The following is a 24,069-nucleotide window of genomic DNA, read 5'->3' on the forward strand; positions in this document are numbered from 1 at the left end:
CTTATTGGCCACAAAGGGGGAAGTAGTAACTACACAGTGGAGAAACCAGACCGGGTGATCAAGATGAACATAACCAATGAGGAGCAGCCAGACATCATGTGGCCTCCAGGTGTGACCCTGGGAAGGACATGACATTGCTTATGTGGTATTCCATCTGGAAATGCATAACCTGAATCTAATCATGAGAAAACATCAGATAAACCCAAATTAAGAAACAGTCTATAAAAGAACTGACCTGTACTTTTAAAAAAAAAATGTCAATGTCATGAAAGATAATGAAAAGCTGATGAACTGTTCCAGATTAAAAGTGACTAAAGAGACATAACAACCCAGTACAATTCGTGATCCTGAACTGCACCTCCTTCTGCAGGAAAACAAAATGCTATAAAGGACATTACTGGGACATTTGGTTAAATTGGTGGAGAGATTTCAGAGAGAAAATGAACAGGGCCTGATGACTAAGTGTGCTGATCTGTTTTTTTCTCTCTGTCCCCAGGGCCACTACCTTAGTTCAAGTTCTCAGCATCTCTCCCCTCAGCCCTTTTATAGAATTTTCTAAGTAATATAACCAAGTCTTTCATCTTTCGTCTTTCTCTTCCAATCTGTCCTCCATATTGTCACCAGAGTGATTTTTTGAAGCACAGATCTGATTATGGCATATTCCTTGTCTTTGTCCATTCGGGCTGCTCTCACAAAAATACTATAAACTGGATGGCTTATGAACAACAAACATTTCTTTCTCAAAGTTCTTGAGGCTGGAAGTCCAAGATCATAGTGCCAGCAGATTGAGTGCCTAGGGAGAGCCTGTTTCCTCATTGAGGACTATCTTTTCCTCATAACTGCATATGGCAGAAGGGGTGAGGGAACTTTCTTGGCCTCTTTTATAAGGGCACTAATCTCATTCATGAGGACCTGAATCACATGACCTAATCACCTCCCAAAGCTGCCACCTTCTGAAATCATTATGTTGGGGGTTAGGATTTTAACATATTAAATTGGGGGGAGGGACACAAAGATTGAATCTATAGCACTACTAATTAGAAAGCATCTGTGGCTTGTATTGCTTACATTTACCCTGCTGCACAAGACCCTTCTCTATGTGGAGACAGAGCTCCTGTGGGCTGTTTCTCTCCTGCACTCCCATCTCAAATGGCTCTAGTAGGATCAGTCTCTCCACCGTCACAACACAACACCCAGGATGACATATGAGGCCAAGGATGAGATGGAATAAGCCAGCAACATGGAAAGTAATTTTGAAGCTTTTACCTAGTTTTGAAATATAGGCTGGACTATCATCTGAAAGGACACCATTAAATTTTTTTAAAGGAATTAATTTTTCAGAGAAATAAATGTCTACTGTTTGTGCCAACTCAAAGGAAAGGGCAAATGAAGATGGGCTTGTTGGCTGACATCCATTCTAAAATTTCCTGTGAGGCTATTAGATGCAGCCAGCTAAGGATCTCATTATCTTGGTCAGAATTATTCTATCAACAGTCCTTTTTTTTTCTGTCACAGCTGGTGCTGAGAGCCATATGTCATAAAACTCCCTGTACTCCCAAAGTTTAAAGCCCTTGCTCAATGGAAAATAAATCACTGTTGTTGAATCAAGTGACCCATGGGGTTCCCCAAAGAATTTTCCTTCGTATTTTATAGTTACATGGTGAAAAACCCATGATTTTTCTTACCCGTGTGGCTTTTTGCCCATTTCCCATCTGCTTACTCCTATAATTTTTCCAAAATGTTACTCCATCAATCTGTTCAATAAACAAAGATTGCTTACCTCACTTGCTCTCAGGAATAAGGAAGCTTCACAGGAATTGCATTTAGTGATGAGTTGACACAATTCTTTTCCTCTGGACTTATCAAATAAGATGACCAGTGAACAAATACTTGTCTAGAATTGAAGACAGAAGATCCAGCTATTATATATTAACATCTAGTCTACAGGACACAATAATATAGTCAAACGTACATTTTTAAGGCATCAGCTTTAATTATTATTAAGCATTCTCTTAAAAGTCAAGGGTATATTAACTTAAAGAATAGTGGGAGAGGATTGGGACTACAATTGTGATTTGCTGGGTGAAGATTATTCTTTCTGTACCATGTATTCTGTCAAGTCAAGTAAAATTGTAATTTGTGGCCAAACACCACGCTCATCTCCACATAGGAGAGATGGTTTACAGAACTCCTAATAGCTTTGTGTTCCAGAGGGATTCTACTACGTTATTTTATAACTAACCGATGTGTTTGGTATGCCTCTATTTCTACTTTGCTCTGTGAATTACAAAAGTCACTTACCTTGTATTCTTGGAGTAAGTGAAGTAATATATTATCTGTGTCAACAGCAATTTCTAAGCCACAGATCCATGTAATCTAAGTTTTATCCCTAGACGCTTACATCATCCAAGATTTACAATTAGAGTCCAGAAAATTGATGAAGAAAATCTGAGTTATTCTCTTACTTTCCCAGAGAATACTACTAGCTCATCAATATTTATGCGAGTTTCCAAAGAATTGCCCCAAATCGTATGTGTTAGATACTCCCAGATACAACAAATTAGTGATTACTCTTTTAGAAGATTTTTTTATTATGTTATGTTAATCACCATACATTACATCATTAGTTTTTGATGTAGTGTTCCATGATTCATTGTTTGTGTATAACACCCAGTGCTCCACGTGGTACGTGCCCTCTTTAATACCCATCACCAGGTTAACCCATCCCCCCACCCCCCCTCCCCTCTAGAACCCTCAGTTTGTTTCTCAGAGTCCATAGTCTCTCATGGCTCGTCTCCCCCTCTGATTTCCCCCCCTTCATTCTTCCTCTTCTTCTATCTTCTTCTTCTTCTTCTTCTTCTTCTTCTTCAACATATAATGTATTCTTTGTTTCAGAGGTACAGGTCTGTGATTCAACAGTCTTACACAATTCACAGCGCTCACCATAGCACATACCCTCCCCAATGTCTATCACCCAGCCACCCCATCCCTCCCACCCCCCACCACTCCAGCAACCCTCAGTTTGTTTCCTGAGATTAAGAATTCCTCATATCAGTGAGGTCATATGATACATGTCTTTCTCTGATTGACTTATTTTAGTGATTACTCTTTTAATGGGATAGATAATATCACCCTACCCATCTCACTTAAGGCTTGTGAGAATCTTATGAAGTAATTTACAGGAAAATGCATGAAGTGTTATTCTAACATTAAATACTGTTATTAAAAATAACAGTTTCTTAAGTTACACATATGATCGGAGAATTATAAATCTTGAGAAACCATGTAATATTATTTTCTGATAATAGGCAGACATATATTCTGTTCACAAACCAGGAGGTGTAGGTTCCAAAGCTTGGTCATTCCTTGCCAAAGTGAAATCAACTGAGCTTGGAAACCTGTCTTAAGGTGAGCCTTCTCAGGACTGGACTTCAACTATCTGAGTTATCCCACTGCCAAGGCCTTATTTCAAGTTTCTGGGGGGGGGGGGGCACCTTTTATTAAGCCCTTATTTGATCTCTTCTCAAAAATAACAGCCAATGGCTGTAACAGACTCAGCACTGGAAGGAAGAGGGGTGGGGGAGGCCTCCTGTGTTCAGCATAGCTGTGTGGTCGTTTAAGGCTGGGTCCAATCTGACTGGTCAGAGCCTGTGTAAGACATACTAGGAAGTAGAGTCATTGCGATTATCATCCCTATTTTAAAAATTAGGGAATCGAGAGGTTAACTAACATTCTCAAAGTCATATAGCTAGTTAGTGCTGCTGCCAGCATTTGAACTCAGTCTGTCTCCAGGCTCTATGTCTTAACCTTGACACTATTGACAAGTAGTTGAGTGCAAGGCCTGCAGAAAAGTCATAGCCAGGATGTGTGGGGGAATCAGATGAATGGAGAGGGTACAAAGGGGATATGGCAGAACCCCAGAGGCAACTTTGTCTGCCCTCCCCCTGGAAAAGGCCTGGGTGGAATACTGGTGACTGAATATGTATTCAAGGAGCATTCGAACCAGATGGGACCTTGAGAAATAGCCTGACGTCTTCCTTTTACAGATGAAGAAAATGCAGTACCAGAGAGGTTATATGAATTGCCTAGGCACACTGCTCGTTCATTAATTTAATCATTTAGTCAAGTATTGTACTAGGTGCTAGGAAAACAAATAAAATTATGAAACAGCTAAAAAACTAGAAAAGACACATGAGCAAAATGTGTGAGAATCAAGAGACTCTCCAGGGGAGTCCGTGAAGGCTTCCCAGAAGAGCTGGGATTTGGGCTGAGTCTCGAAAGATGAGCAGGAGTTTGCCAGAGGAGAATGAGAGGAAGATCATTCCAGGCAGGTCCAGCTGGTTGGTGGCCGAACACAGTCTAAACCCCTGTATGCTGACCCCGTCCAGCACTCATCTATCCATACTGCAGGGAAAGAAATCCTCAGTCTTGGGAAGATTCTTGACAGGAATCTGGAGAATATATCAGGAAAATATATACAATTGGTGGTACTTGTGAAAATCTTAAATGATTTCTACTTTCCAAATGCAAAGATTTCACATCTCTTACTACTGACTTAATTATAACTTGCATCTAAATTGTAAATTGTATCTAAATTACATATAGAAGATATTTTAATATATCTCTTTTTTTCCATTTTAAAACCACAGAGATAATTTACTGTACAACTGTCTCAAATTACTTTTATAGGTTTTTTTTTTTTTTGCTTAAAGATTTCATGGGAAAATTGTTTTTTTACGATTCTTTTGAACTTCATATATGATTGGTGAGAGTGACCACTATTTTTCAATTCCAATCTCTGTTTGGCAAAGCATTTCTTAACATTTCCTTCTAAGAAAGATAATATATTTTATTTTCTGCTAGGATCCTAACTCTCTTAAGAAAGTATGACTGGCTAGAGCCTCCAGGATTCAGTCTCCTTAGTCTTGACTAGTTGCAAAAATATATGTAAAATTCATGGACTTTGTTGTTTTTTAATTAAATGATGATTTTCTTCCAAGTTGTTGTTTTCTTTACCTAAAATAGTAACTGATTTGGTTAACTGTGTTTTGAGTATGTGTTAAGCTTAAACCCTGACAAGGTCTCCTGACAAAGGGGGTAAATTGGAAGTCAAGACCAGCCTGAGCCTTGCAAGGCTCAGGAAATGAAGACTTCTCTTGCTTCACACATAGTGGCCAGTTGGGCCAGTAGTCCTTTTGGTTACCCAAACACAGGGTTGGTCTTTTGTGAGAATGTAGAAAAACTTAGAATACCAATTCCAGTTCAATGTTTGCCTTCTAGAGGAAGGCTTATCACTCAGGGCTGGGTTCTTTTTTTTTTTTTTTTTAAGATTTTATTTATTTGTCGGGGGGGGGCACAAGCAGTGACAAGCAGAGGGAGAAGCAAGCCCCCTGCTGAGCAAGGAGCCTGATGCAGGAACTCAAGCCCAGAATACCAGGATCATGACCTGAGCCGAAGGCAGATGCTTAACTGACCGAGCTACCCAGGCATCCCAAGGGCTGGGTTCTAGTTACACCCACTAAATTAGCTTTGAACCCATGGGTAAGCCAGACTTGGACCCAGACAGTCTGACCCCAGGACCCTTGCTCATAACCATCAAGGTGTGTGGACTCCCACTGTGCACCTCTGCTTCCAGCCTAAATTTACAAGTCAAATCACATGATAGCCCTGGTGCCCTGAATTTCCCATGCTTGTTGTCTGCCTCCCACCTCCCCATGAAGTAAAGAACTCTTCTTCCCTGGCTGTTTCCAGCAATTTGCTAAGGTAAGGGATGGGGGGACAAAAGTGCTCACATACTTGCTTTTTGGCAGTGTCCAGCCTGTTCCTCCTCTTCTGTTCCTATTCCCATCATCAATGTTTACTGTCTGGGGAGATGCTTAAAGTTGCCTCATGATTGTCTCAGACCATGGTGTCTTCCAAAGAGTGTTATAAGAAGCAGCATATACTTGTATAGCATTTACTATGTTCTAGACACTGTTCTAAGGGCCTGGCACGTATAATTCATTTGAGCCTCTAAACAGCCTGGTGAGGTAGATACTATATTATCCCTCCCTTTTATAGATGAGGAAACTGAGGCATGGAAAGGCTAAGTAACGTGTTCAACATCCAGGAGCAGAGAATAATGAAGCTAGTCTGACTTCGGTGCCCTTGGTCTTAAGCACATAGGTATATTGCTAACATTCCAAGACATGTTCCCAATGTGTCCAATAGTTGAGGTGAATGAATGGCTCTGGGCTCCTTTCATTAGTGACAAGAAGGGCTTGCTCCCAGTTGGGGCTACACTCGGTCCTCTCAACCCCAGGTACCATCTGTGCTCAGATTTTCTCAAACACTTTGATGGAAACAACTCCTTGGTTTTCTTGAGTAAATGTTTCCTAAGGAATATTCATGTTTCCATAAGCACAGGCAATGGTTTGCCTGCACTTACAGGTCAGTGTCCTACACAGAAAACCCAAAAGCAAAGATAAAGTCTGTAATGATGCAGCTGCCTATTGTGTACAAAGCATTTCATGTTCATTTATTCATTTTCTCCCCAATAAATATTGATTGAGCATCTGCTCTGCACTCTGGCGATATGGTGGTAACCAAACAGCCCACATTCCTGCCTCCATGAAAGTCATATTCTTCAACGGAGCACTTCAGCTCCTTCGAGTCGTGCCTCAACCGTGTCCACATTAGAAGAGGGTCTGTGCTCCACATTTGAATAATTAAATGGCCCCACGGCCACTTTCATGGGCCTGCAACCTGTGTAGCTCCTCGGGGTCCCATGCTTAGAAGCAGTGTTTGTCTCAATGCTCTGCTGTCATCACTTTGGATTTCTTATGACTTTATGAACAAGGGTCCTGCATTTTTATTTTGTACTGGGCTCTACAAATTATGTAGCTGGTCCTGACTGGCCCTTTAGATCCTCTGGCCTATGAAATTGAAAACTGCTTGCCCTCTTGAAATGGGGTTGTTTCTCCGTTCACATGTCAGTGATCTCTGGTTTAGGTTTCCATCAAAAATCAAACTCAAGGGGCCCCTGGGTGGCTCAGTCATTAAGTGTCTGCCTTCGGCTCAGGTCATGATCCCAGGGTCCTGGGATCGAGCCCCGAATCGGGCTCCCTGCTCGGCAAGAAGCCTGCTTCTCCCTCTCCCACTCCGCCTGCTTGTGTTCCCTCTCTCGCTGTGTCTCTCTCTGTCAAATAAATACATTTAAAAAATCTTAAAAAAAAATCAAACTCCAGGTCCCAAGATGATGGCCACAGGGTTACTTCCTCCTTCCCCATCTCACTCCAGAAATCACTGTGTTTTGCTGGGCATCAGTTGGTTCCTGTAACTCTGACAACAAGGATCAATTGAAGACATGAACTTGGATTGGCTATTGACTAATAATAAAATAAGGCCAAACTCAAGGAATAGCATCTCACCCCAAACCATTGGCTTAATATCTTTTGGCATGTGTCATCTTCCCACCTGCAATCATTTATTCTTTCTTCTTCTCGTTCTTAGATAGTGATGGGGGTGCTGAGCTCTTTGTCCCTTGGATACCACATGGGACTGAGGAGATATGACAGAACTGAAAAGAGAGATACCTGTGACCCTGCTTTTAGCCAGATTGTGATATAGGTGACTGGACTCTAGATTTTTCCATGACCTTTATACCTCCTCATTGTCCACAACCCATTTGCTCTTTTTCCTTTCTTAAAACTTGCTCTGTGGAAAGTGGAAAAGAGATATAATCAACTAAGTTTCATCAAAATGCAAATGACTGGTAAGACTTAATATGTACTTCCTCTCATGATATTTCACTTTTAATTTCGTACAAACCCCATTTGATAATATTCAAGGATGAAGAGCTGATAGGATTCTATGCCAGTGAGTGGGTGCTAGAGGCTGTGTGGGGAACGATGGGGAGAAGATGAGAGAGGAAGAGAGAAGAAATCTTTCCACTGACTCTTAGGAGTGGTCCTGAAAGACCTTTCTGCCTCAAATAAAATGGAATTGCTCTGCCTTTTTGAATCTGTAGGTTGTACGCCAGGTGGAAAAGGTAAACTGAAAACTATGTCGTAGACCTCAAAGCCCAAAGAAATAAATAAATGTTTCAAATGGTGATGGCGGCATAAACATCTCTCTGAATTAGCATGGAAGGAGATTGGTCCTGTCAGCGCCCTAGTTCACACTCCTGTGATGCTCTGTTCTGACTCAGATTTTCTTGGAGTGGGGGCAAGTCTATCCACAGTCCTCTCGTTTCCCTTCCCGATGAGCCCCTTTGTTGCCGGCTGGCAAATTATGTCTCCATGTTGCCGTTGGTCTTCTGGCAGCTGTGCCTGCAATTTTGAATAAAAAACTAGCACAAAGTTGTTGACTACGATGGACCAGTAGTCTAAGAATATACATCACAGAGAGACAGGCGTGTTCAGTTAATTCAATGGAGTCAGCTCCTGGGAGTGAATGCATTGGAGTACCGTGACATCTTTTTTTTTTTTTTTTTTGTAATTTTATTTATTTATTTGACAGAGAGAGACACAGCGAGAGAGGGAACACAAACGGGGGGAAGGAGAGAGGGAGAAGCAGGCTTCCCGCTGAGCAGGGAGCCCGATGCGGGGCTCGATCCCAGGACCCCGTGATCATGACCTGAGCCAATCGCTTAACGATTGAGCCACCCAGGCGCCCCTACTGTGATATCTTTTGCCATGATTTTTTGTGTAAATTTAGGCGAAGTGCAACTATAATGAGAGACTCTGAAAGAGAGGGTCGATGTCATCGGACTGGATTTGTCCTTTGAGCTTTGGAAAGAGCCTCTGGGGGGGGAACAGAGGAAGCAGCTGGAAGGAGAAAAGGGAGCAGCAGATGGTAGAGTACTGGAGTTGATTTGGGGGGCCAAATCATCCCCTTCCAGAGAAGTGAAGCAGGGTACACAGGACCAGATAAGATGGCTCTGAGAAGCCTGACCCCTGTCCGGGGGTGGGGGGGGAGCCTGGACTCCCCATGAAGAATGGGGTGGCATCCTGAGAGTCAGGGGTGGGTGGCCTTACATCATCTATTGGACACAGTATTTGGTAATAAAAAGAGGCTGAAAGTCATAGATTTGCCTTTTAGGGCTAATAGAGAGAGGCAAATGGTAAAATATGGATAAGCATCAAAAGACAGATGCCAAGTGACAGTATTAAAACCTCATGTACTCTTTGGGGGCATCCTAGGTTCTCATTCCTGAGTGGAACTACAGGCATATTTCTTCTCACTGGGCCAGAAAGCAGAGGTTTGGTGGCAGAACACCTAGAAGGTGGTCTGTCAATGAAGCAGAGAAGACCAGCAGTTTGTGCATGGCAGGAAAAAAAGAAAAGCTTCCCTGGGGTTGGCATGTTCATTAGACAGGAATATAGGGGCGTGTGGGGTAGGGTGGGGGGCTAGGCATGGATTGTTGGGGAGGTACAGAGTCCATATACACTTAGAAGTTAAATGGACCTCACCTTTAAGACCTGGATGTGTGGAGCCTCGCGCTGAGGCACAGGTCAGTTTGGATTGAGTTTTTTCACAATTTTTCACAAAATTGGAAAACCTATTCCACTAATATTTTGGGGAGAAATCATACTATCGCCAGTCTGTTGATCTGAGAAACATCTATTATGTAATCTTTTACTATATCTTTTTATTGCCAAATGAGAATGATCAACTCAAACCTTCCTCCTAAGACAATGTATAAAAAATGCTTAGCAGAAATTTGTTGCCTAGAAACAATTTCCATACATTTAAAAGCTCCCGTGTAATTAAACCACAAATCAAAACTTGCCCCCTTGTGTCAAAAAGGAGAGCCTCCTGGGCATGCAAGATGGAAAGAGGACTATTGCCATCACTCTCCATGAAGTGATTGGGACTCGGACAAGGTATTTTGGGAGAAGAACTACCAGAATTGGGTGATTAGCCACATATGGGGGTGAGGGAGAGAGAAAGCAGAAAGAAGAGCCAGTTTGGGGGAGAAATAATGAATTTTGTTGCAGACATGACACGGCCAAGCTTTCGTCATGTGGGAGCATCCAGCAAGCCTGAAGGGAGATGGGGACTGAAGCTACAAATGGGGGTCCTTCGCTCAGAAAGTGGTCGCTGAAGTCATGAGGGTGGGTGAGTCCATGAGGCAAGAGTAGGGAGTCAAAGAGGAGGTTGGAGGTCAGGACACTAGAGATGGCAGCCATTGGGGGTGGAAGGAAAAAGAAATGCAGACAAAGAGTGCTGGGAATGAGGACTGAGAAGTGAGAGAAAAACCATACTGTTGCTATGTCTCAGGAGTGGAGAAAGAAAAATGATCGAGAGCATCAAGTGACCAGTTGACCGACGAGGAAAGAAGTTCTTAGACTTGGCAAATGGAACTCATAGATGAAATTTAAGGCTACAGCTTCATTATATTCCTGAGAATGGAAGCCAGATTACAGGGGTGGAGGCATGACTGATTGTGGAGAAAGTCTGTGAGGATTTTCTTTTGTGAAGTTTGATTTGAAATTCCAGTGCCAAAAGGCAAAGATGAAAGGTCTGAGTCATTGACGCAAAATTGGGTTTATTAGGAAGGCACTGGGGGCCTGTGGAAGGCAGTAAGTGAGACAGAGAAAGGCAGGAGAGGTTTGTCAATGCTTTCTTTTTTTTTTTTTTTTGCAAGTCTATGCAGTTTTCACAGCCTTCTCTTATACAGTTCCTTATTTTTTCCTTCCCAGAAGCCCCGGAAGGCAGGCATCAGCATTTCGGTCCTACACACGAGGGCACTGAACCTCTGTGAGGTTGTGGCTTGCCCCAGGGATGTCACAGCTGATGTGTGGGAATCAAATCCTGTGTCCTTGTTCTCCGTATTCTGAGATGTTTCAATTTACAGTTAATGAGAGTCTTTCGGGCAAAGGACTTGGATTCTGGGCTTCAGGGTTCCTGTATTTGGCTCAAGTTGATTGGGATATATGGTTACTTCTCGGGGATAATTATTCCATGCTTGTTTTGGTGAGGAGGGTGGAGGATAGGTCAAAAGTCAGCTGGATTAGTGTGGCTCAGACATGGGAGGTAAAGTGCATTTACTTTTTCTTACCGCGGAGCATAGTGAGACTAGCAGCTCTGGGCAGACTCTCGGGAGGCTTAAGTAGAACTGAAGAGGACCGGTAAGTACCAACAATGCTGGAGTCCAGAGCGCTTAAGGGTACAAAGAACAGGCAAGTCCTCATCAAGCAACAGGACAGAGTTACCATATAAATAGACACAATCACTACCATAATTGCAAAATTGCCCCAAAGAAATAGTCATTTAAGGGTTGTTTTGGCAGTGTTTGGCCCATAGTTTTAGTTCTAAATGAGTGGATGTTAGTTGAATAAAATTACTGAATGAATGATGGCTAATGAAAATATTCTTGAATGAAATGAATTCAGTGGGAGTTCAAGAAGAAAAAGTGTAGAATGTGTATGTGTGTGTATGTTGGGGAGATTTTCTCTAGGGACCTGGGCAGCTGGGACCAAGACCTCGGGGTGGCGGAGTGTAGAACATACGTAGGAAGGCGGCTTGGTAGAGATGCTACCCGAGGTTTTGGTAAGTGAGCCATGGAAGGGAGCGATCTGAAAGATCAGTAACCAGCTAGTTGCCACATTTTCTTCTTTTTCACATCTTTGAGGGAAGCTCATGGGCACACACCTTGTTCAGGGCTAAGACTACCGTCTGCAAACTGTTGTTTGCAGTTGGAATTTTAACCCCAGCACACCTCCAAGCTAATTCACCTGGCTTTTTTTTTTTTTTAAGATTTTAATTTATTTATTTGAGAGAGTGGGGGGGGGGTTGGGGTGGGGCAGGGAGAGCACAAGCAGGAGGGAGGGGCAGAGGGAGAGGGAGAAGCAGGCTCTCCACTGAGCAGGAAGCCGGATGCGGGGCTCGATCCCAGGACCCTGGGATTATGACCTGAGCCAAAAGCAGACGCTTAACTGACTGAGCCACCCAAGCACCCTTGCCCAGCTCTTCTGATGCAGCTTTTACCCCACTTCCCAGTCCTGGTATCCTACAAAAACCTTGGCACAGAGTGAGAGAGATGAGGCTCTGACCTTGTATACAGGAAACTTTCACAGTAAGTGGAACCATTGTTTTCTGAAAAGATGGTACTTTATGCAGTTAATAAGGCACAAAATACTCAGTTTTTGAATGTTAGTCGAGCAAAACCCAAGAGCCTAATTTTACAACAAAAGAGCAAAGAAACTTCAGCTCATTACAAAGCATGGGCTGTTACTCCCTTACCCTTTTGTGTCCTGTTTAACAGATATATATTGCCTTTTGTTTTGTGGAGACAAAAATGAATGCTACTGGAATCTTTCCTAACCTCATATATATTTCAATTTTCCCCACCAGATTAGCTTAATGGAAATAGAAACAAAAGAAAAAGGTACGTTTTTTTACATGACACAGGAATTCTAATGGCAATTACATATCAAAGTGGATGTTGAAGGTATTTATATTTCATCTTGATGTCAAGTTTCTTTGTTTATACTACTCAAAGAAATGTTTATGGGATGTGTTAATATATGGTCTTCTCTGATTGCATTGTTTTTCTATTGATAAAATTCTAGAGCATACAAAAGGATAACAAATGCCTGTTGAACTTGAGTGGGAGGGGGTTTTAATCTATGATGACTTGCTCTACTTTATAACCTCTCATATTTTGTCAAGCCAGGCTTTGAGTGTAGGCTGATTATATTGTTTAGTTCTGCCAAAACATACATCAATTTAGAGTGAAACATTAAGTTACTTTTCCACCATAGTTCTTTGCTTAGAATATCTATCTAGTAGTATATAAATTGGGTTTCTAGATAAATGGACTCCATGTATTCAAGGATGCAGTAGGGCGTAGTGCAGTGGTTAAGGGAATGAATAGTGCAGGGTTAGAAATAGAGGTTCTGGAGTTAGATCCTAAGTTCAGATCCCAACTCTGCTGTTCACTATTGGGGTTCCCTATTGGGGTTCTTGGATGAATCAGTTTATCTGTGCATATAAGAATACTTGCCTTAGAGGGTAATTGTAAGGATCAAATGAGTTAAGACATATGAAATACTTAGAAAAAGTCTGGTCCTTAATAAATATTCAATTATTGTAAACTATTATTGAAGGGCTTGGTTTTATTTAATTGTGACAGATCCACCATTTATGATTCTCTGAATTTTTTTTTAGTAACATCTTTGCTGAGATATAATTCAATACCACATTTCACATAACATAAAATTCACTTTTTTTTTCTCATTTCGTGATATATCTGCAGGAAAGTCTATCATCATTATCTATCTATTTGGATAGCCTTAAGCTTAAGCGTTGCCTTCAAGGAAGGAGGGGATAATCTCAGGAGTACTGTGAAGGAGTCTTCCCTGTTAGCTAAGGACAGGATAATACTGTGCTAATTTTAATATGCCTTATAAGAATTTTTGCCCTTTGGGGGCGCCTGGGTGGCTCAGTTGGTTAAGCATCTGCCTTTGGCTCAGGTCATGATCTCAGGGTCCTGGGATCGAGCCCCACGTCAGGATCCTTGCTCAGAGGGGAGTCTACTTCTCCCTCTCCCTCTGCCCCTCCCCCTGCTCATGCTCTCTCTCTCTCTCTCTCAAATAAATAAATAAAATCTTTAAAAAATAATTTTTGCCCTCTGGTTTTATGTTGTGGATATTGAATATATGAGTTCTATGGGATTTTGTGGTAATACTGTATATGATTTGTACCATTACTGGGAGGATAAAGTACAAATTAAGCAATGTGAACTATTTCCTGAATGATTCAAAAATAGCCAGTTTGAAAAATGTTCACCTAATTATTTTCATGAAATTTCTTGCCTCTAAGTTAGGGGTTAGCCTATAGAGAGACTTACCTTTCCATGTCCATGCAAACTGTCCTCTGAGCATTTGAAATATTTAAAGTCTAGACATTGCTTTATACATTTGGAGTACCTAATATCATTGATAATCAGTATTTCAAATGCTGACTGTCCTTCTGGTGACTCAGGAGAAAATGTTATTTTCAAGGTCTTAATTTGTACAGTAGGCAAAATTATGCCTCCTCAAATATGTCCACTTCCTGACCCCTGGGAACCATGGAACATGGTACTTTACCTGGCAAAGGGGGAGTAGATTGCAGAGGTAAGGAATTAAGGTTGCCAATCAGTCAACTTCAACACAGAAAAATTCTTCTGGATTATCCATGTGGACCCAATGTAATCACAAGTGTCCTTAAAAGCAGAAGAGGGAGGCATGAGAGGAGGGGGTCGGAGAGAGAAATGTGACGACAGAAGTGAGTCAGTATAATGGGATGTAAGAAAGGGAGGGCCTACCATTGCTGGCTTTGTAGATGGAGGAAGACGACCAGAGCCTAGGAATGCGGGCAGCCTCTAGAAACTGGAAAAGGCAGGGAAAGGGATTCTCCCTCTAGAACTTCTACAAGGGAACCCAGCCCAGCCAACACCTTGATTTTAGCCCAGGGAGACCCATTTTGGACTGCTGACCTTCAGGACTGTAAGATAATACATTTGCATTGTTGAAGTCACCAAGTTTGTGTGAGCCTTTAATATATTCATCTGTTATAACTCTCCAAGAGATAGCATTCAGCAATTCCCAGTTTTTTTTTTTAGCAGCAAATAGAAAATTAATATAATTTGTAAATGTTCCATACATTTGGACTGGTACTGAATAGTCCAGTTTTTCCTAGTGGGTACCATTCTACCATTCTAGCCTTTTGAATGTGAAGAAGAGAATTTTATATATATATACATACATATATATATATATATATATATATCTGGCAAGGTTTATGAATCTACCTTCTGCCCCAGGGCCACAGCCAGCAATCCCTTTGATATTTGTTTCTTCACCTGTCCAAATCCCATCAATTAACAGCCCTTTTCCAGTGTCTGATGCTATTTTTCACATTGGCACATCTGTATAAACTGCACAAGGATGGGCGCCTGGGTGGGTCAGTCGTTAAGCGACTGCCTTCGGCTCAGGTCATGATCCTGGAGTCCGGGGAACAAGTCCCACATCAGGCTCCCTGCTCAGCAGGGAGTCTGCTTCTCCCTCTGACCCTCCCCCTTCTCATGCTCTCTCTCTCTATCTCATTCTCTCTCTCAAATAAATAAAATCTTAAAAAAAAAAAAAAACTGCACAAGGACACCGAATGTTAAATTATTTTAAATTTATTTGCCAAGTGTCACTTATTCTCCAAGGATGTTTTTGGTCTCTTTTGCTAACACAGAGGACATTTTGTGATGTCTTGGTGAAAGAGAAACTTCCTTTGTCCTCTTTCTGGGCAAAGCTCCTTCCCCTACTGTCATGCTGAGGTAGCAGGGGATGCTTGGTCTCCCCACGGTTACTGACCTTGACACCACTGTGTGGCACAAGGGTGTGCAGTGATCCAGGGCTCCCCTGGTACTTTCGAACCTGGGGACCAAGAGCAAAGGTTTCAGTCTCTCAGGTGGTGAAGTAGTGAAATACTAGACTAGGTACAGGAGCAGCAAGGGGAGGCGTCATCTGAGAGGCTAAGACTGAAGAGAGAAGCAAGGAAAGTGAGTGAGCAAGAGAGTACAAGAAGAGGAAAACCTCACAGAGTCTGAGTTGTTGGCACCACTTATACTCGAGGCACAACTGAATTACAGACCCTCCCCAAGTTTATTTATGTGAGCACATGAGATTTTTGGGGGTCTTGTTTTGTTTTGCTGAACTTAGTTTGAGTTGGTTAGGTTTCATTCAGCTAGGTTTCAGTCTGGAAGGGAAAGGATCTTGATAGAATACTTGATGGAAAAGAGATAGAGTCCAGGGAGCTCAAGTTTGATCTTCCTTCTATGAGTCAGAGGTTCCCTATGTGCTAAAAAGACCATCAAATAATTGATAAGTCACTGTTGCACATTTCTTAGAATGTTTACAGGATCCTTCCATAAGTCGTTATTATCCTGATGTCTCGTGTTTAATGATTCTCAAAGAGTGTTTCACAGAACCATTTTTACTAAAAATGACCGACGAAGGAAATACAGTAATGAGGGTACAGAAACTAGGAAACGCTGTTATCTCTTCGAGACTCATAATAATATAGAAGAACATATGAAAGAGTCTAAGAAGCCTTGCATTAAGTAAAACTTTAGTCAGATAGTTTACAAAAATAATTAATGGAATTTAGATGTATGAAAAAAAGCTCAACTTCACTTATAATAAGTAAACACAAATTTAAACACACTATTTTAACCAATTAGATTGGCAAATATAAAAAAATTATGTGACTACACTGCTTTGGATAGGATATGAGGAAACAGGAATTTGCGTGCACGTTGATGGCGGTATAAACTGTTGTATCATCTTTGGAGGACAACTGACAATATTTATGATAAAAATGCACACACGGGTGCCTGGCTGGTTCAGTCGGTGGAGCGTGCAACTCTTGATCTTGGGGTTGTGATTTCGAGCCCCACATGGATGTAGAGATTACTTAAAGAAATAGAATAAAATCTTAAAAAAAATACACACACAATTTGACCCCTCCCTTCTCCTTATAGAATGTTATTTTATAGATATGCTTCTGCATTTGTGCAATGGTATTCATTTAAGCTTTTTTTTTTTTCCTAGTAAAAGACTTGAAATGACCTGAATGACCAGCATTGCACAGGTTATATAAATCATGATTCATCCATATAGCGGAAGACTATGTGGCCATTAAAAAAATGAGATAGATCTAAAACAGAGTTTCTCAATGGCAGTACTGTTGCTGTTTCAGGCTAGATAATCCATCATTGCAGGAGGCTGTCCTGTGCATGTAGGATGTTTAGCAGTATCCCTGGACTCTAAGTCGTCAGTAGCACCCACAGCAAAATGTCTCCAGATTTCACCCCTGGTTGACCACTACTGATCTAAATGAACTAATATTTCCCCTAAGTTATATTTAAGTGAACAAAGGAAGATGCAGAAGTGGGTATAATATGCTATCATTTGTGTAAGCTATTTACCTATAGCTACCTATATCTTGATTAAATAAGAGACATAGGGGCGCCTGGGTGGTGCAGTTGGTTAAGCGTTCAACTCTTGGTTTCGGCTCAGGTTGTGATCTCAGGGTCATGAGATCAAGCCCTGCGTCAGGCTCTGCACTCAGCAGAGTCTGCTTGAGTTTCTCCCTCTCTCTCTGCCCCTCTGCCCCGCTCTCTCTCTCTCTCTCTCTCTAAAATAAATAAATCTTTAAATAAAAGAGGCTTATAAATGTGTACAATGGCTCTGGAAGGATACATAAGAAACTGGTAACAATTCTTAATTCTGTGAAGAATTGGGGGAACAGAAGGTGAAGTGAGAAGAAAGCTTACTTTGCATTCTATGCTCTTTTCTACTATCCAAATTTTTATCCATGTATATGCCTTACTTTTTTAAAGAAGCCTAGAAATCGGTTTAACGTTAACCCAACAGCTCTTAAAATATATAATTTCACAATTTCTTTTCCTCTGAATAACATCCAGAATGTACTTGGGGAAACATTTCCTTGATTCACTTTCATTGTATCATTTTTGAGAATCTAATAGTTTTCTTGTTTGAGTTTAGGAAGTTTAGTTTTAGAAGACTTTGATCTGAGAGGTACAGGGTAGCCCATTTTATGAACTTGACTTAAGCAGAATGACTGTAATTGAGTTCACTTATGCCAACAGACTAAAAGTTTATTAGTCTTGCCTGCCGTCCAAAAAACTCTGCTGATGCAAATAAAGTTGCTCTTTCCATACATACAGCATTCACTTTTAGTTGACCTAACATTTTTTCCTTCCTCTGTCTCCTATAAATCTGACTCCCAGTGGTTTTGCATTGATATTCCCGCATTTGCTTGTATCCTTGCTAAACTCTTTGCTGTTGGAGACTAATGATGGTACTTTCTTATTAAAATAATCATTTATTGAGAGTATAGTAAGTGTCTAGTACTGGAAAAGACAGCTTGTGAGCCCTATTTTTGTGACAACCACCTTGCAAAGGTGATATTCTTGTTCACGTTTTACTGATGAGGAAGCTAAGATTCCGGAAGTGACTTGCCCAAGGTTACTCAACTTTGAAAGGGATGGATCTAGGATTCATTTGAAGGGTAACATATGTTACCCTTCAAAAAGCCTGTGCTCTTTCTACTCAAGTCTGATTCCTTAGTCTATTCTGCTGTCTCAGGTCTTCTCTTTCCTCAACAATTCTTTTTCTGCTACTTTAAATGCATCTCAAGCAAGATTTTCCCAATTCCTCAAGGATTGTGCTAAAAACAGTCAGAGGTTGATAAAAATTCTACTAATGTATGCCGTAACAAAGCTGTGTTGTCAAGATTCAAGTCTTATCCCTTATCTTCTGTTACATTTTGAAACAAATTTGCAAGAAAACCCTGAATAGTTTGAGCCTGTTATTATTTTAATCTCCGTTGATGAGATACAACAGCCCAAACTGATTAAATTAGAATGCAATTTGGACTCGACAAACTTACACGTCCAAAGGAATAAAATGTACAATTTTTCACGTATGAGTTCTAAATATTCCAGCTGTCCAAGATACATTTGGGTGTCTGCAGTTATTTGCAAACTGAATTGTCTTTGTTCCCCAGAATAGGGAGGATTTATTCATCTCGCATTAACTAATCTCAACCACATATTCATTGTTCGCAAAAATCTGTGTAACTCTTCAAAGGGCTGAGATACAAATGCCTTTTGTTTAGCAGCAGAGGAAATCAGCTGAGCCTAATGTTAATAGTTTCCTCATCCAGTTACTCTTAACAAGATACACAGTTCATTAAGCTCTTGTTTAAGGCCTTGGGCATAAAATGAGAATTTTTCAGCAATTAGTTTGGCAGAGTTTCTTGCTTTTGAGATCCCTGAAGCAACCAGTTAAAAATCAGCAATGGCTAATTGGATAGTTTCCATTGTGTTTCTTCTCATGTTACTTTATCAGGCCCTTCCTTTAGTCGCTGTCAGCCATTTTAGTCCTCTTTTTAGGTTGCACAAATTAGTGTTTTCCAAAGTACCTTCAGGAGGAAGCTAGTCCCAAGAGGCGTTTTATAATAAAAGAGTTTCATAATCAACTAAGTTTGGGAAATGCTGCATTCTACATCTCCTTTCTGGATGGTTGCAATGTGCATGCACAAAAGAAAGGCTCCACAGGGTCCCACGGTAGAGAAATGTGCATAATCCAGTTTTTCTGAAATTTGTTTGACCAAAGGCCACCCTCTCTTTTTTTCTTTGTTTCCTTTTCTTTTTCTTTTTGTTTAAATGTGTGCCATTTCTTTCTTTTTTTTTTTTTTTTTAAGACTTTATTTGTCAGAAGAGAGAGAGAGAGCATAAGGAGGAGTGGCAGGTAGAGGGAGAAGCAGGCTCCCCACTGAGCAAGGAACCCGATGTGGGGCTCGATCCCAGGACCCTGGGATCATGACCTGAGCCAAAGGCAGACACTTCACTGACCGAGCCACCCAGGCTTTCCACTCCCTCTCTTTTTAAATAACACCTATTGAATCTCACAGAGAATTTCCCTTTGGAAAACACTGACTTAGGTCATTGCAGGGTCAAGAGGGCAGTTTATTCCCTAAGTCCTTCTTTTTTTTTTTTTTAAGATTTTATTTATATGAGAGAGAGAATGAGAGACAGAGAGCACGAGAGGGAAGAGGGTCAGAGGGAGAAGCAGACCCCCTGCTGAGCAGGGAGCCCGATGCGGGACTCGATCTCGGGACTCCAGGATCATGACCTGAGCCGAAGGCAGTCGCTTAACCAACTGAGGCACCCAGGCGCCCCGTCCCTAAGTCCTTCTTATAGTGAGACCATTGAAAATTTTGGGAGAGGCAAAAGTATGGTGGATTTTTTACAGTTAATAAGTCAATATTGACACATTACTATTAATCCAAGTCCATACTCTATTCAAGTTTCTATATACTTTTTTAAAGATTTTATTTATTTGACAGAGAGAGACACAGCGAGAGAGGGAACACAAGCAGTGGGGAGTGGGAGAGGGAGAAGCAGGCTTCCCGCGGAGCAGGGAGCCCGATGTGGGGCTCGATCCCTGGACCCTGGGATCATGACCTGAGCCAAAGGCAGGCAGATGCTTAATGACTGAGCCACCCAGGTGCCCCAAATTTCTATATTTTTTTTACCTAATAACCTTTTTCTGTTCCAGGGTTCCATCCAGGTACCACATTACATATTTTAAAATTTAAATTCAATTAGCTAACATATAGTACATGATTAGTTTCAGATGTAGAGGTCAGTAATTCATCAGTTGCATATAACACCCAGTGCTTATCACATCACGTGCCCTCCTTAATGCCCATCACCCAGTTACCCCATCCCCCCTGCCCACTTCCCCTCTAGCCACCCTCAGTTTATTTCCTAGAGTTAAGAGTCTCTCATGGTTACTCTCCCTCTCTGATGACTTCCCATTCCATTTTCCCCTCCTTTCCCCCATGATCCTCTGTGCTGTTGTATTTAGTCCTTGCGTCTTCTTAGGCTCCTCTTGGCTGTGACAGTTTCTCAAACCAGCCTTACTTTTCATGACCTTGACTGTTTTGAGATGCACTGACTGGAATTACTTAATTTTTCCCTTATCCGTCTTGCTATCTAATTTGTGGCAATGAATCAGGGGGGTCCCTTTTACAGTTTGGCATAAACTTGTGCACTAACTCCCCCAAATTGGGAATGTGGAATGCCAGAATTGTGTAAGCCAGGAGCACAAGCAAATGCTTAAAGGCACCAGAGTGCAGACAAGCATGGCAAGTGTTTTCCTATTCTTTTTGCTTGGACCGCTTTGCTTTTTGCTTTTCTGCTTTCTCTTTTTTATCTTTTGTTTCTACTAAATGCCTTGGAGGTGAGGAAATGAGATTTTTCAGCTTTTCACATCCCTCTGTGAGTCCTGTTTAGATTAAATCTCTCCCTCTGTATCAAGTGCACACTCAGAAAAAAACAAAGCCCCACGGGACTTGACTTTGGCAAACACTTGCGCTCTTGTGGTCTTCATCTCTGGTCTTTGTGTTAAAGTGGAGAAATGCTTTGCTAGGCTTAGTCTGGTATTTTAACAATCCCTATTCCTGTGCTCAGAAATCTTGCTCAGAGCTCCCCAGGCACAGAGGATAAAACCAGATCTTCTCTGGTATTTACCGTCACCCGGGCTTTTCTATCAATAAAGTTAAGACTTATGTTAATCAAGCGAATGTGCTGGCTTTTTAATTTGTAAAAATGATGCCCGTGTCTTTTTCTCCCCAGCACTTTCCGTGTTAATTATTGCAGTCTTTCAACATTAAGGTTTCCGGGCTACAATTGCAGTTTCTTTCTTTTCCAGGGATCCAGTGACTTCTTTTAGAGAGTTCTGGCTCCTCAGCTTGTTAGGACAGCCAAATTTTTCCAAGAGTTTTGAGTTCATCTCTGTCAACCGGTCAGTTTCTAAGCTGAGTAAATACTACATTGTGTCAACAACAGTTGCCTGGTTAACAATCATCTGGTCTAACTGGTGTCATTAGCTCTCGTCGCCATCTTGTCAGAACTGTTACGCTTTCTTGAGGAAGACATGGTACGATTGTGCCATTTGTGGGGAAAACAGGGAAACTTATACGTTTCCGTTAATCTTTTCCTGACTTTTAATGGATCTGTTTGTTTGGGACAAATCTATTTAGGACTTTGCATATCCTCCTCACAGCCTCCTTCCTTCTCTTCTCTTGCTCTTTTTTTTTTTTTCTCCTCCTCATCCACTTCCACCTTCTCCTTCCTCCTTCCTCTGTACTAAGGTGTGATTAAGTCAAATAAAATAAGAGTGTGAAGCGTGGTGTGCACTTGTCAAGTTCTCAGGGAGTATTTGCAGTTTGTGGATCCAATAGAACTTCTGACCCGAGGCTCTGTCTGGGGACGGGCGGCGGAGGGGGACGGGGCCGAGGTTTGCTGGGGCACTTCTGAGTGAGGCATCTTCCGCCGTTATTTGCTTGTACCAGGGACTGGCCAACTTTTCCTGTAAAGGGCCAGATAGGAAATATTTTAGGCTGTGCAGACCATACAGCCTTTGTTGTGACTACGCAGCTCCGTCTTGTCACAGGAAAGCAGCTGTAGATAATATGTAAATGAGTGAGCAGGACTGTCTTCCTTTTTTTTTTTTTTGGCTGTCTTCCAATAAAACTATTTATGGACAACAATGTTTTATATGATTTTCATTTGTCATGAAATGGTATTCTTTTTAAAAAATTTTCCAAGTATTTAACAATGTAAAAACCAGTCTTCTTTTGTGGGCCATATAAAAACGGGGAGAGACGAATTTAGCCTGCAGGTTCCAGTTTGCTGACCTCCGGCCATGCCAAGAGTTCAAGATCTCCCTAACACTCGCCAACCAACCATCAACCAAATAGTAAACAGCAACAAGCCATAGGCCGGGTGAAAGGAGAGGAGGGAAGGTATGATGGGGAGGACTGTGTCATCCGGATGGTGAAGGGGAGGGTGCTCCAGGTAGAGGGACAGAGCTCTGTCTGCTGCCTTGAGTCTGCTAAAGCTAGAGGGTGGGGTTGGGTAGGGCTGCACCTCTTGGGCATCTTCACGCTAAAAACATCCGCCCTTTATAAAGTATTCCCTGTGTACGTGAAATTTCTGACTTACTCATACTCTCCCGCGAAGCAGGTGTGATTGGCCCTCTCTCAGAGATACAGAGCTGATGAACACCCCGCTAGAGTCACATAGCTGGAATGTGACAAAACCAGGATTTGAACTGTGGCTTAGCTGACCCAGGGCTACCTTCCTCCCCCCACTCTTTGCTGGTAGGAAAGAGTGCAGAACACGAGGGCAGTTATGGTCCCTATTACCTCACCCTGCTAGAGCTGCCCCAAAACAAGCCTTACGATGCCAAATAAGAGAGAGCTTTTAAAAAAATGGGCCAGTACCTGTAAGGATCAGCAAGCCCTCTGAGCTGCTGACTTCTTCTACTGCCACTTTAAGGAAGGAGGCAAAGAAGATAACAGGAAAGACCACTTGATATGGACTCCTGGCTCAGTTGTTTACTACTTGTGTGATTTACTTAGCTCCCTGAGCCCCAGTTTCCTTATCTGAAAAATGGGGAATAAGAGAGTCACTGCCTATCAGGCTTCTAAGAATGTAAAGAGATGATGCATACAAGCCACTGACCTAGTGCTTATCACTAAGTAGGTATTCAGTTGATGCTGATATCATTGTTCGCTCATTCAGTCTATAAACCTCTGTTGAGTGGCCAGCATGTACCAGGCACCATGTGAGTAAGCATGGGGATGGACAGATGAGTCAGACAGTCCTGCCTCCAAGGAGCTGACGGTCTAGTAGAGGAACGGACACATAAGCAAATAAGTTTGCCAAAGTGCCACCAAAGAATGTGGGGCCAGAGAGAGAGTACAAAGGAAGGAGTGGCTATTTCTAGGTGAGTGGGAGAAAGGGCACAGAATGGGCTCCAGAGAGGAGGCAGCAGAGTTTATATCCAGGCGACTCAAGCCAATCCTGTGCAAGTCCTGGGGCTGATCACTCACTGATATAAATCTTGTCTCACGGAAAAGATTTAAAAAACTACACTTTTCCTCAAAGCATCTACAAAGTATCTATGCAAATTATGGAAAGCAAAACAGGAAACCAAATGACAGGCGAGGGAAAAACACTCCTTCCTTCTCAAGTCTCTTGTGTTTGTTGCGGGCAGCATTGGAAGTTTCCTGCCAGGATGTTGACCAGAGAGAGGAACAGCCTGACCAAGAGTCATTTGTTCCTCATGAGTTTCCTTAAAAAGAAGCTGATTTCATTTTGCACATTCTCAGTGGCCTTGGGAAACACCTCCTACGAAAATAGAAATCTCCAAGAGAGATCTGGGGAGAAATGATTCCTTCTGGGTCTTAAGTGTCCATATGTGACAATGGCAGGCTGCCTCTGAGTCTGCACAGAATTTTTATATAAGGCACATTTATAGCATGAGGGGGCTGGGGCAGGCTGCCCGAGTTTGTGTTCTGGGCCCCCTATTTAATAATCATGTGACCTTGCGGCTATTGGGAGAAATAAATGAGATGATGCATGGAAAGTGATGACCATGGCATCTGGCCCGAGATATGTTAACATTTTATTATTCATTTTGTCTCCCTTAGAATTAATCTACT

General features: G+C 41.8%; 1 long non-coding RNA gene across 1 annotated transcript in view; it reads right to left on the reverse strand.

Annotated features, from left to right (window-relative positions):
• Nucleotides 1-15,167: 15,167 nt before the first annotated feature.
• The window catches only part of LOC113921005, a 57,036-nt gene continuing 48,134 nt past the window's right edge, over nt 15,168-24,069 (reverse strand). The window contains exon 4 of the long non-coding RNA XR_003519475.1: nt 15,168-15,398. This is a non-coding gene — a long non-coding RNA (uncharacterized LOC113921005). The remainder of the gene's footprint in view (nt 15,399-24,069) is intronic.

The sequence above is a fragment of the Zalophus californianus genome, chromosome 4 (assembly GCF_009762305.2).
Source record: "Zalophus californianus isolate mZalCal1 chromosome 4, mZalCal1.pri.v2, whole genome shotgun sequence".
NCBI lineage: Eukaryota > Metazoa > Chordata > Mammalia > Carnivora > Otariidae > Zalophus > Zalophus californianus.